Raw genomic sequence first — 12418 nt, forward strand, 5'->3', positions numbered from 1 at the left:
GGGTGGCTAGTAATAAGCTAGTCCTAAATATATTAAAAAACTTAGCATTGTATTTGGGACAAATTATTAGTTAAACACTAAACTTCCTCTAAATCTAGTAATCTAGTAATTAATAATGTGGTTGAGGAGAAGACTAAACTGCTTGGTGTAACACTAGTGTAAGTGCTGCAAAGGGGGACATAGGCTAATTGCAGTTGGCCCAGAACAGGGCAGAACGTCTGCCCTTAAATGTACATGGAAGGCTAATATCAACACCATGCATATCAATCTCTCCTGGTTCAAAATAGAGGAAAGATTGACTGCATCACTACTGGTCTTTGTGAAAGGTATTGATGTGTTAAAAGTACGAACTGTCTGTTCAATCAGTTAAAGCACAGCTCAGAAACTCATACATACCCCCAAGACGTGCCACCAGAGGTCTCTTCACAGTCCTCAAGTCCAGAACACAGGCTAGGAAACATACAGTACTATACAGTATATAGCCATGAGTACATGGAACTCTTCCACCTCAGGTAACTCAAGCTAGCAGTAAAAAGAGATTTAAAAAACAGATAAAAACAATACCTCACCGCACAACGCAAACTGTGGAGACACACACACTCTACACACCCACACACCATTATAGTAATATAATGTAGTATTGTAATGCAATAATGGAGCAATGTAAATTGGGATTATGCACAATGTTTTGTATGATATAATGTTTTATCTCTTTTTGGACCCCAGGAAGAGTAGCTGCTGCCTTGGTCAGTAAAGAATTGTGGTCAGTAGAGAACTTTAAGCTCGTCTGTCAATTTAAAAAAACGTGTCAATACTTTGCCCCTTGATAACCAGCACACTTCTGTATGTTGTAAAAGCGTTACATGGTTGCTGCCCATATCATTGCATAGTGCAGAAAATACACGAGAGTTCAAGGGCCTTGCTTTAACAAAGTGAACCATTTTCACTGTAGTGTCCAAAACGTCTTTCAAGCTGTCAGGCATTACCTTGGCAGCAAGAGCCTCTTGGTGGATGCTGCAGTGTACCCAAGTGGTGTCGGGACCAATTGCTTGCACGAGCGTTACCATTCCACTATGTCTGCCTGTCATGGCTTTTGCGTCATCAGTACAGATACCAACATGAGCAGCAGCTACGTTTGGTGGAATTCCCGTGAGAGAGGAACGGTTAATGTGATTGGATGTTAATTATTTGACTAGGTTACCTGTATTTGACATTGTGCTGTTATTTTGCTGAACACTAGATGGTTTCATATTATTTTTGGCAGTGAAACGAGGCTACTCAGGCGAGAATGTATAGCCTCGTTGGAAAATATAAATGGACTGTTTTAAAAATATTTTTTATGTGAATCACATTTTTATTTGGCGTACCCCCGACGGTATTGCGCGTACCCCTAAGGGAATACCTGCTCTTGGCCTTCCTTTGACACCGAGTGCTGTAAATGTCTTGGAGTGGAATTTTGAATGATGGTAATTGGCCAGCCACATGACCGCGGTCCCCGTACTAACTGTTCGAATAGCAAAACCGTTCGAAGACACACATTTTCTCTTATCCTCCACTCCTGACTGCATGTGCTGCCATAGAAATAGAATGGTTGCCTAGGCAACTGAAGACTCTGTTTGTTTCAGCAGGGACCATGCAGTTGTTAAGAGTCCATGTTATATTACCGCAAAAAAGACGGGTTGTCCCGTCTTCAGTCAGCTGTTAGTTCCAAAAAACATTTTAATTTTTTTAGGATGGTTATATTCATGATGGACTTCATCCATAAATGTCAGTTAAGTAAAGGATAATCATTGAGGGGCTATGCGTTCTCTGGAAAATAATGCACATGTGGAAGGTGTGTTCCACGATGCATTAGTGGAGTGGAACTGACCTTCCACAGAGTTGCATTATTTTCCACAGAATGCATAGAGCCCTGAGTTGATTATTTATACCATGGCTATAAATGAACACATTTGCCGCTAAACATTTATTCATTTGCCAGTAAAATTTGACAGCATCCACTGAAGTAGCTAGCAATTTCACTTGCTAGCTAGATAGCTACAGTAGTTGCCTTGGTAACCAAACAAACACTTGCTAGTTTAGCTTCCCAAATCATCACCCTAGCTTGTTATTATGAAAAATCGAATTCAACAATGCCAATAATGTTTTCAATTTGACTTTTGCTTTCATTAGCAGCTCAAAAATAGAACATGTAAGAATGAACTTCATAGCCATTGAATTATTCTGTGCGTTATAGGGAAATAATGCACACTCTAGAATGCCCTTCAAGCCAATCAGAAACGAGTATTCAACAGTGCTATGGTATAAACAGTTATACGTAATTGTGCCACTTCAATCTAGCAGTTTCTCAGCTTGTTAGGGGCCATGCCAAATTTCTTGAGGGAGAGGCTATTTTCCTGGCACCACTCCGCCAGGGCTCTCACCTCCTCCCTGCAGGCTGTCTGGTCATTGGTAATCAAACCTACCACTGTCATGTCGTCAGCAAACTTTAAATCGGCGCGTCAGGAAGTCTAGAACCCAGTTGCACAGGGAGGAATTCAGACCCAGTGCCCTGAGCTTAGTGACACGCTTGGATGGCACTATGGTGTTGAAAGCAGAGCTGTAGTTGATGAACAGCATTCTCATATAGGTTTTCCTCTTGTCCAGGCGGGATAGGGCGGTGTGCAGTGCAACGGCGATTGCGTCGTCCATGGATCTGTCTAGGGTGTCTGGTAAGGTGGAGGTGATTATTGTCCGTGACTAGCCTCTTTATGCACTTCGTGATGACATAGGGGAGTGCTACATGGCGATAATAATTTAATTCAGAAACCTTAGCTTGCTTAGGTACAGGAACAATGGTGGACATGTTGAAGCAAGTGGGGACAACAAACTGGGATAGGGAGAGGTTGAATATGTCCATGAACACTCCAGCCAGCTGGTCTGCGCATGCACTGAGGACGTGGCTTGGGATGCCATCTGGGCTGGCATCCTTGCAAGGGTTAACACGCTTGAAAGTTTTTAAAATATTTTACAACCAAATCTCTATAGTTGACATAAATGACATGTTATAGAAGGATCCAAACACGTTTTCTGTGATTTCACTTTGGATAAACTAACCCCAAACAGCGAATCACTTCCTCGTCCTCGTTGTGCAGTACGGGGGCCCTCGAAAAACATGAACAAAGGCTCCAAAAACACACAAATACGTCATTTTAGAAACAGCAAAGTTCTCAGTATAGTGATACAGGTCTTTAGATGTTGTACACATGAAATTGTGTCATTCCCAAATTTATCCGCACCGATAATTTAATGCGCATGCATGCGTGTACTTCCTCGTTCCCAACTCCTAGGGGAGAGTGCTACCGGTACAGGTATAGCTAGCCAACGTTACGTTGTCAGTCGCTCACAAGATCAGGAAACACTCAGGCCACAACAAGTGTAGCAATATTGATGTGACTCATATTGATGTTACACAGGAAACGGAAACCAGTTGTTACTTACTTTATTAATGTGCTGGTTGACAACATGCCTAGTAAAGTTTGCTTAACTATATATATCTTTGTCTGTCGTGACTACAACACAAAGCATATTGAAACATGGTGGCAGCGGTACTCAAAAGAACCTGGATCTCATCGATGTAAATGAAGAATACATCCCAAAAGGCAGAGAGATTTGTGAGACCCTATGTGTGGGCAGTACAAAAGACAATCTCTCTGTTGAGGAAGTAATTGCAGCACTGGATGCATTTTGTGGTCCCAAGAAAAATTAAACAATTGAGAGATATAATTTTTTCATGCGAAGTCAGGGCCAAGATGAGAGTTTAGACAAATATCTCACTGAATTGAGGACTCTAGTGGCCACCTGCAACTTTGGAGTAATCACAGACTCTCTTATCAGTGACAGGATTGTGTCTGGCACGTGTGACCCACACTTAAGAGAGCGCTTACTCAGAGAGACTTATCTCAGTTTAGAGAAATGCATACAGATTGGAAGAGCTGCAGAACTGTCCAGACAGAGAGCTAAAGTCATAAATGTGCAGGGCCCTGTAGCAGTGCATGCAGTAACACAGGGAGAGGAGACCCTACAGAGGGACAGAGCATTATACAATGCAGGTACTGTGGACGGACAATGCCCTGCATATGGACAAAAATTTTAATCCTCTGGAAAAAACAATCACTTTTCTACGGTTTGCAAAAGTGCAGGGACCAGCAAGAGAAAAAGAGTCCTGGCAATGGAAAATGCGTCAGCTGACTCAGAGAGCGGTGAGGATGTTCTGTGCATCACACTAGGGCCAAAGTCAGAGAGCATCAACGTGGTGCAGGGGAAAACCACAGACCCCAATTCAGCTCTCTTTGCAACCATGCTGGTCAACAAAAGATTTCAGCTAGATTGTAATTGCAATAATAATAATAAAACCTACCGGGTTGAGTTCATCGTAGTCAACAAGAATGTGCACAGGCCCATTCTAGACAGCAAGGCTATCCAGGCAATGGAGTTGATTACTGTGCAGCATCACAACATCCTGGCCATCGAGAAAACAACAGGATCCTGGACTAAAGAGCAAAGTAAACAGGAGTACTCTGATGTATTCCAGGGAGATGGATGCTTACCCGGCAAACTGAAGCTGGAAGTGGATGAGCGAGTGGAGCCCGTCCAGCTGCCAAAGAGAAGAGTGCCAGTAGCACTATATATACCACTCAAAGAGGAGCTCAGTGGTCTAGAGAAAAGAAGGATGAGGAAAGCAGTTGAGAAAAGCACAGATTGGATTAGCAGCCTGATCGTAGTGAAGAAACTGTCTGGAAAACTAAGAGTGTATATTAATCCGAAACCTCTCAACAAGGCGCTCAAGAGGAGCCATTACCCACTTCCCACTATAGAAGACGTGCTGCCAGATCTGAACAGAGCACGCATGTTCTCTGTTTGTGATGAAAAAAACGGATTTTGGCATGTGGAAGTGGAGGAGGAATCCAGCTATCTCACCGCGTTCTCTACTCCCATGGGACGCTACAGGTGGCTGCGCATGCCAATGGGAATCAGTCCCGCCCCAGAGATCTTTCAGAGGAAGTTGAACCAGGCAATGGAAGGTCTTCCAGGAGTCAAAATCATTGCAGGTGACATCCTGATTGTGGGAGAAGGAGACAATGATGAAGCGGCGACTCCGGACCATGACAAAAACCTGAAAATGCTCCTGGACAGATGCAGGAAGCTCAATATCAATCTGAATCCGGAGAAGCTGTAGCTCAGGCTGAAGGAAGTGCCCTACATTAGCCACCTGCTAACATCAGAGGGGTTGAAAGTGGACCCAGGAAAAGTGACAGCCATCAAACAGATGCCTAGGCCTACAGATGTGCAGGGGGTGCAGCGCTTCCTGGGCATGGTAAACTACCTAGCCAAGTTCTGCAGCCACGTCACGGAGCTCTGCGAGCCACTGCGACAGCTAACACACGGACTCACTGTGGGAGTGGTCAGAGAGACATGAGCAGGCTTTCAATAAAATCAGGGATACCATTGCACAGAACCCTGTGCTGAAATACTACAACCCAACAGAGCAGCTTGTACTACAGTGTGATGCTTCTGAGAGTGGGTTAGGAGCAGCCTTGATGCAGGGAGGACAACCAATAGCATACGCCAGCAGAACCCTGACAGAGACTGAAAAACGGTATGCACAGATAGAGAAGGAGCTGCTTGCAGTGGTGTTTGGCATGGAGAGGTTCCACCAACTTACATATGGACGAACTGTGGAAGTGCAGTCAGATCACAAGCCTATAGAGAGCATCATGACAAAGCCTCTCCTCAGCGCACCAAAAAGACTAGAAAACATGCTCATGCGACTCCAAAACTACGAGGTCAGTCTCCGATACGTTCCGGGAAACGTGCTGGCCGACATCCTGAGCAGGGCGTACCTCACAGAACAAGAGAACAGAGGCCCTGTGGAGGTCGAAGTGGAATCAATCAATATGATAACCTACCTCCCTGTGTCAAGCGAGAGACTAAAGCACATCCAGAGGGCCACTGAGCTGGACCAGGGAGCTCCAGACACTGAAAAATATGATCCTGCAGGGGTGGCCTGAAGTGAAAGGACATGTACCCTTGAAAGTAGCCATGTATTTTCACAACAGAGATGAGCTGAGTGTGCAAAATGGAGTTATCTTCGGAGGTGAGCGAGTTGTTGTGCCTACTGCCATCAGGTCAGAGATAATGCAGAGAATCCATTCCTCACACATAGGGACAGAGGGATGTCTGAGAAAAACTCTCGAGTGTGTCTACTGGCCAGGCATGAATGTACAGCTGAGAACATACATGGCACAATGTAGACCTGCACTGCATGGGGTATGAAGCAGCAGAAAGAAACGTTGAGGCCACACGAAGCACTGGGAAAAAAATAGGGACTGACCTGTTCCAGTTCAACGACAGAGACTACATGATCACAGTTGATTATCTCTCCAACTTCTGGGAAGTGGACCATTTGGAGAACACAAAGTCGAAAACGGTCATTCGAAACTGAAGACACACTTTGCACGCTATGGGATACCTGACATCCTTTACTCAGACAATGGTCCCCAGTACTCTTCAGACGAGTTGCGAAGTTTCAGCAAGGCTTGGGACTTTACACACAAAACATTGTCTCCAGGATACCCGCAAAGTAATGGGAAAGTGGAATCGGCAGTGGAAACAGCAATAAGACTGATGGCAAAAGCAAAGAGAGCAGGTGCTGACCCATACCTGGCCATGCTGGATCACAGAAATACCCCGTAACAAGGAACAGACAGCAGCCCTGTAATGGTGCTCATGGGAAGACGTACAAAGACTACTTATAATGAGTGAAAATCTTCTGAGACCGGGGATGGCAAACTGTCAGCTGGAGAAGTTCAAAGAAAGACAACAGAAACAGGCAAAGTACTACGACACCTCTGCTAAGGATCTCACAGAGCTGCAACGAGATGACAGGGTGAGAGGTCAGCCACTCACAGGACAGAAACAGTGGTGGCAGAGGGCCACATTAGTCAGACCTGTGGAGCAAAGGTCCTACGAGGAGAAGACAGAACAGGGACAAGTCTTCAGGAGGAACAGGCGACACCTGAGGAAGAGCAGAGAAATAGAGGATTTCCCCACTGTTGAGGAGCCTGGCACAGAGCCAGTAAACAGAGCACCAGCTGACGCCCAGCAGGGTGCTGAACACAACCTAGAGGTGAACGCTGCACCTCAACAAGAAGATCCAAAAATCTCAGGTCAAGCACCTCCTGATGTAATCAACACTCCCCACACAAGGTCTGGTAGGGCCATCCGAAGACCTATACACCTGAAAGAATGTGTGTGAAAGTAAAAAATAATAATAATTAATGGACAGTCAGAGACAGTAAACAAACATTCAGTTCACATTCCAGTTTATTGCAGACATGGACTACAAGCCAAAGTTGGGTGGAGTCTGCCTTTGTTGTTAAAAAAAAAAAAAAAAAAAAAAGGGAACGTAGCAATATTGATGTTACTCATATTGATGTTACACAGGAAACGGAAACCAGTTGTTACTTACTTTATTAATGTGCTGGTTGACAACATACCTAGTAAAGTTTGCTTAACTATATATCTTTGTCTGTCGTGACTACAACACAAAGCATATTGAAACAACAAGGATACACTGAAACAGTAGACCGAAGTAGTTTATAGTTGTTAGGTAATTCGCTGAATATTAATGAAAATCCCAACATGCGGCAATGCAATGAAAAAACATAGTCCGATAACTTTTCACAGACTTCCTTTGGATGACCCAGATCTACTTAGGCTTTAGCTAGTTGTTCTGCATAGACGTCGAATCTATGAGCATTTTTGCAGAGAGCATTTTTCTCATGATGACTTCTGTAAACCACCCCGAAGAAGAACAGTAATTGTTACAAGAACACATTTGAAGAAAACAGCATTACCAACCATAGTAGGATGTCGCCGGGCCGGTCTATGACCTGCAGAAAGTGAAATCGAGGTAAGAGATTGGCTATAACGTTAGCTGGCTAGCTAGTTAATAAAATAACATCACAGACGAAAGGGGAAACACAGAGTCTGTCGTTAGCTAGCTTACGTTAGCTAAAAGTTTGCTTACGTCATGTAGAATGTGCACCTCGCAAATTGCATCCTGAAATGGTTATGTTCAGGTCTTGTGAAAGCAAAACATATTTTGTGTAATTGTCACAAAAGCTCCATGGAACTTTATTTAAAATGTGAAAACGCCCCTAAATTGAACAACATGAGCCAGAGGTAGGCTGACAGTGGAATACGGATAGCCACTGTATTGTATTGTGACTCGATGGTTCTATTACTGGATAGGCTAATGTGTGGAGTGCATGATAGTGTGGGACCCTGGCTAGGGTGGATCCAGTTGTTTTTCATGTAGCTTTTTTCTATGTTGTGCAGGCTGATGTTGGTGGCAGCAAAGAAATGAGTGGATATTGCTGCTCTCCAGTCCACAGCAGGCAAACCCACGCACAATGTGTTCAACCTCAGGGATCTACCTTGCTTTACACTTTACCACCTGGAAAATGGTAATTCAGTCCTTTCTTACTGGTTATCAGAAATAATCATATGAACACAGCTCATCAAAACTGTTATCACTGTTTTCTCTTCTATATAAGACCAATTTGGCATTGTTGTCTTGTTGCTTATATTTTTCTGTCACAGGACACCTCAAGTTAATTAACCACTGCTCCAAGTCAACCAGAACCAACCCATGAAGTTGCATCACAAGTAGTGTTGCAAAGGGTCGGAAACTTTCTGGTAAATTTCCGAAAGTTTTCCGAAAACTTTCCATGAGAAGTTAAGCCTGGGAATTTTGGAAAATTTTCTTAAATTCATCAAAAAAGTTAGCTTATAACAGTGAACTTTTTTTGTGGGATGCAAAGGCAATTCTAGGTCTTGTGGCATATTTTGTTAAACTATCCCCAATTCAATGGAATTGCAACCCTCTGTATGCACAGTGAATTCTTCCATCACATGTACAGCTGATTCTCAAGGTCTTGCACACTAATGCGATTGCTATTGAGCCCACACTATTACACTGTCTGAGCCAAGGACTACATACTTTCTGTTAAGTTTTGATTACAATACTGGGTGGGGTGAATATATTTTATATGACATACATGATTTTTTGTTAACTAGTCAATAGTAGCCTACAGCAAAGTGTGTTTAAATCATTTCTAACTTGTTAACAATTTCTGCTTGTTAGTTTTTGCTACCATGTGGGTTTTACCTTGCTTGAGCCTGCTAACTGAAGAGTGTTAATTCACCTGTTTCCATACATGTTTAATTTAAAAACATGTATCTTACAAATTAGTTGCTTACCTATTTATCTGTACATGGAATTGTATTTGTTTGTTTTTAAATGTTTTCCCCCCTAATCTTTACAGGAAAATGCCACGGACACTATCTGATGTGTGGAGACATTTCACTGCAGCTAATGTAGAAGGAAAAGCTGTGTACGTTTGCAAATACTGTGCCAAATCATATGTGAAGAATGCAACAAAGATGCAGAATCATCTGGTCAAGTGCATAAAGTTCCTTCAGAGCTCACAACAAGCAACCTCTGACAAAAGTCCCTCTACTTCTATTTGAGGTGAACATGATGAATCAGACACCTTATCGATAGAAACAGCTCATGGTCCTCCTGGAATCAGAAGTTTTTTTGACTCAATGGAGGAACGTAGTCAGAGAAATGCTGATGAATGTCTTGCTCGCGCTGTGTATGCAACTGGTTCACCTCTGATGCTCACAGGCAAAGTGTATTGGAAGAGATTTCTGAATGTTCTTTGCCCAGCATACTCCCCTCCAACCAGACATGCTTTATCTACTCATTTGCTGGATGCAGAATTCAAGTGAAGGTCAAGCAAATCTTAGAGAAAGCAGACTGTATTGCAATCATCTCTGATGGGTGGTCGAATGCTCGTGGGCAAGGAATAATTAACTACATCATCTCCACCCCTCAACCAGTATTCTACAAGAGCACAGACACAAGGGACAAGAGACACACCAGTCTCTACATTGCAGATGAGCTGAACGCAGTCATCAATGACCTTGGACCACAGAAGGTATTTGCACTGGTGACAGACAATGCTGCGAACATGAAGGCTGCTTGGTCTAAAGTAGAGGAGTCCTACCCTCACATCACACTCATTGGCTGTGCTGCTAATGTGTTGAATCTGCTCCTCGGGGACATCATGGCACTGAAAACAATGGATACACTCTACAAGAGAGCCAAGGAAATGGTTAGGTAAGCAAAGTGAGAAGAATAAGAGCACCACATTGAAGCTGCCCAGCAACACCCATTGGGGTGGTGTTGTCATCATGTTTGACAGTCTCTTGGAGGGGAAGGAGTCTCTCCAAGAAATGGCCATAACACAGTCTGCCGATATGGACAGCCCCATCAAGAGGATCCTCCTGGATGATGTATTTTGGGAGAGAGTGGTAAGCAGCCTGAAACTCCTGAAACCTATAGCAGTAGCCATTGCACGGATTGAGGGAGACAATGCCATCCTGTCTGATGTTCAGTATCTGCTTGCAGATGTAAGAGAAGAAATCCGTACTGCCCTGCCCACTTCACTGTTGCTCCAAGCAGAGGAAACTGCAGTTCTGAAATACATCAAAAAGCGTGAAGACTTCTGCATGAAGCCCATACACGCCACAGCGTACATTTGGACCCCAAGTATGATGGCAAGAACATCCTGTCTGGTGCAGAGATCAACAAGGCCTATGGCGTCATCACTACTGTGTCTCGCCACCTTGGCCTGGATGAGGATAAGGTTCTTGGCAGTCTGGCGAAGTACACTTCCAAGCAAGGGCTTTGGGGTGGAGATGCAATATGGCAGTTGTGCCAACATATCTCATCAGCCACCTGGTGGAAGGGACTTTGTGGATCTGAGGCTCTTTCCCCTGTTGGCTCCATCATCCTCCAAATCCCACCAACATCAGCCGCCTCAGAGTGCAACTGGTCCTTGTTTGGGAACACACACATCAAAGCACGCAACAGGCTGACCAATACAAGTGTTGAAAAATTGGTGGCCAGCTTTAGTTTCAAGACTATCATTTTACAGATGTATGTTGAAAATGTTTTTGGGAGATGCAATTGATCATTGGGGATCATTCAACATTCCCTTTTTTTTGTTGTTCAGTGAAATCATCCCATGTGAAGAGTCAACTCATTTAATTAAAGTTCAATTCTTAACTAAATTGTTTTTTTTATTTCTATGAGAGGGATTTAATCATTTGTAATTATGTCTACTTATGATAAGGTGTATAAGGTTGATGTTTCTGTCTCCATATGATTTGGTAAATAAATCCAATGCAAAAACATCTACATTTAAATGGCATTAATATTAATTTGCATATATTTCCATTAATTCCCATGGAAGGTTTCCACCTCTGAATATTCCCCAAAATGTACAACATTGTCCTCTGTGGCGGATTAATCAGAATTAGTTGGGTAACATAGATAAATAAGATGTTTTATCTGCATAATATGCTTATGTGAGATACTTGTCATTAGAATGTATCCTTTTGGACTATAGTGTTGGCAGTTGCACTTTTCCCTCTCTAGGGCTCAGTCACTTGGGGCCCAGAGAGGGGAGAGGTCAGGCTTGTCTTTCACATGTCCCTGGTGCTATGCAGAATATCAGAAAGGACAGAGGACAGAATGGAACATTGTCTTCATATGTGAATGTGTCTACCTATTCTTAAACCATGTGAAGGGATGGCGTGATTAATGGGGAACGAATTACTTGTCTCCACAATGTCTGTGCGCTTATCCTGGCATAGTGTATGACCTAAAGGCTCACTCCCCTCAGTGAGCTTGTCCAGGAGTGGGGTCAAGAGGGGGTTTACTTGAGATGGTAGTATCTAGAGTGGACAATTGAGTTATGGTAATGTTTACATTATGGTAATGTTTTGGTACTATGAAGTACCGGGAACGAGATTAGAACCTAGTTTTCGAGACCAAACTGAGCGCTAATTTATAGCAAATGCAATCTGGCTACGGGATACTCCTTTCTCAAGTAAAAGTCCCTTTGTGAAGAGTTCCTAAGATCTGTGGTTCGTCATGTAAGTTGAGAGGGGTGTATCTTGGCTATAAAAGATCTTTGTATTCTTCTGTAGTGACTCTCAAAATTCATTATAGATAGTGAATTGTTGAGAGTCAAAGGGCTATTGTAAAGCTCATATTATTAAAGATGAAGTTTAAGTATAACTGACTGGTGTGTGGTTTGTAACTCTCCTCATTTGGTAATACTGGAAAATGCCACCACACCTCTTACAAGCATTTATTTTTCTACGTGTATTAGATTGCGTCGAATTTGTATATCTTACATCTCACACCCTAACATGTGGGTAGATTAACATGGTCTACTTATCTGGCATTCTACATCATGACTGCCGAGGCATAACTGCATACACAGCATAGTTACCT

At 43.2% G+C, this 12418-nt stretch overlaps 1 long non-coding RNA gene across 1 annotated transcript; it reads left to right on the forward strand.

Moving 5' to 3' along the window:
- Window positions 1-7461: 7461 nt before the first annotated feature.
- LOC139578742 (uncharacterized) lies at window positions 7462-12193 on the forward strand. Its single transcript, XR_011675606.1, has 3 exons — window positions 7462-7954; window positions 8383-8510; window positions 9372-12193. It is a non-coding gene; the product is annotated as an uncharacterized lncRNA (long non-coding RNA).
- Window positions 12194-12418: the final 225 nt, after the last annotated feature.

The sequence above is a fragment of the Salvelinus alpinus genome, chromosome 6, assembly GCF_045679555.1.
Source record: "Salvelinus alpinus chromosome 6, SLU_Salpinus.1, whole genome shotgun sequence".
Lineage (NCBI taxonomy): Eukaryota > Metazoa > Chordata > Actinopteri > Salmoniformes > Salmonidae > Salvelinus > Salvelinus alpinus.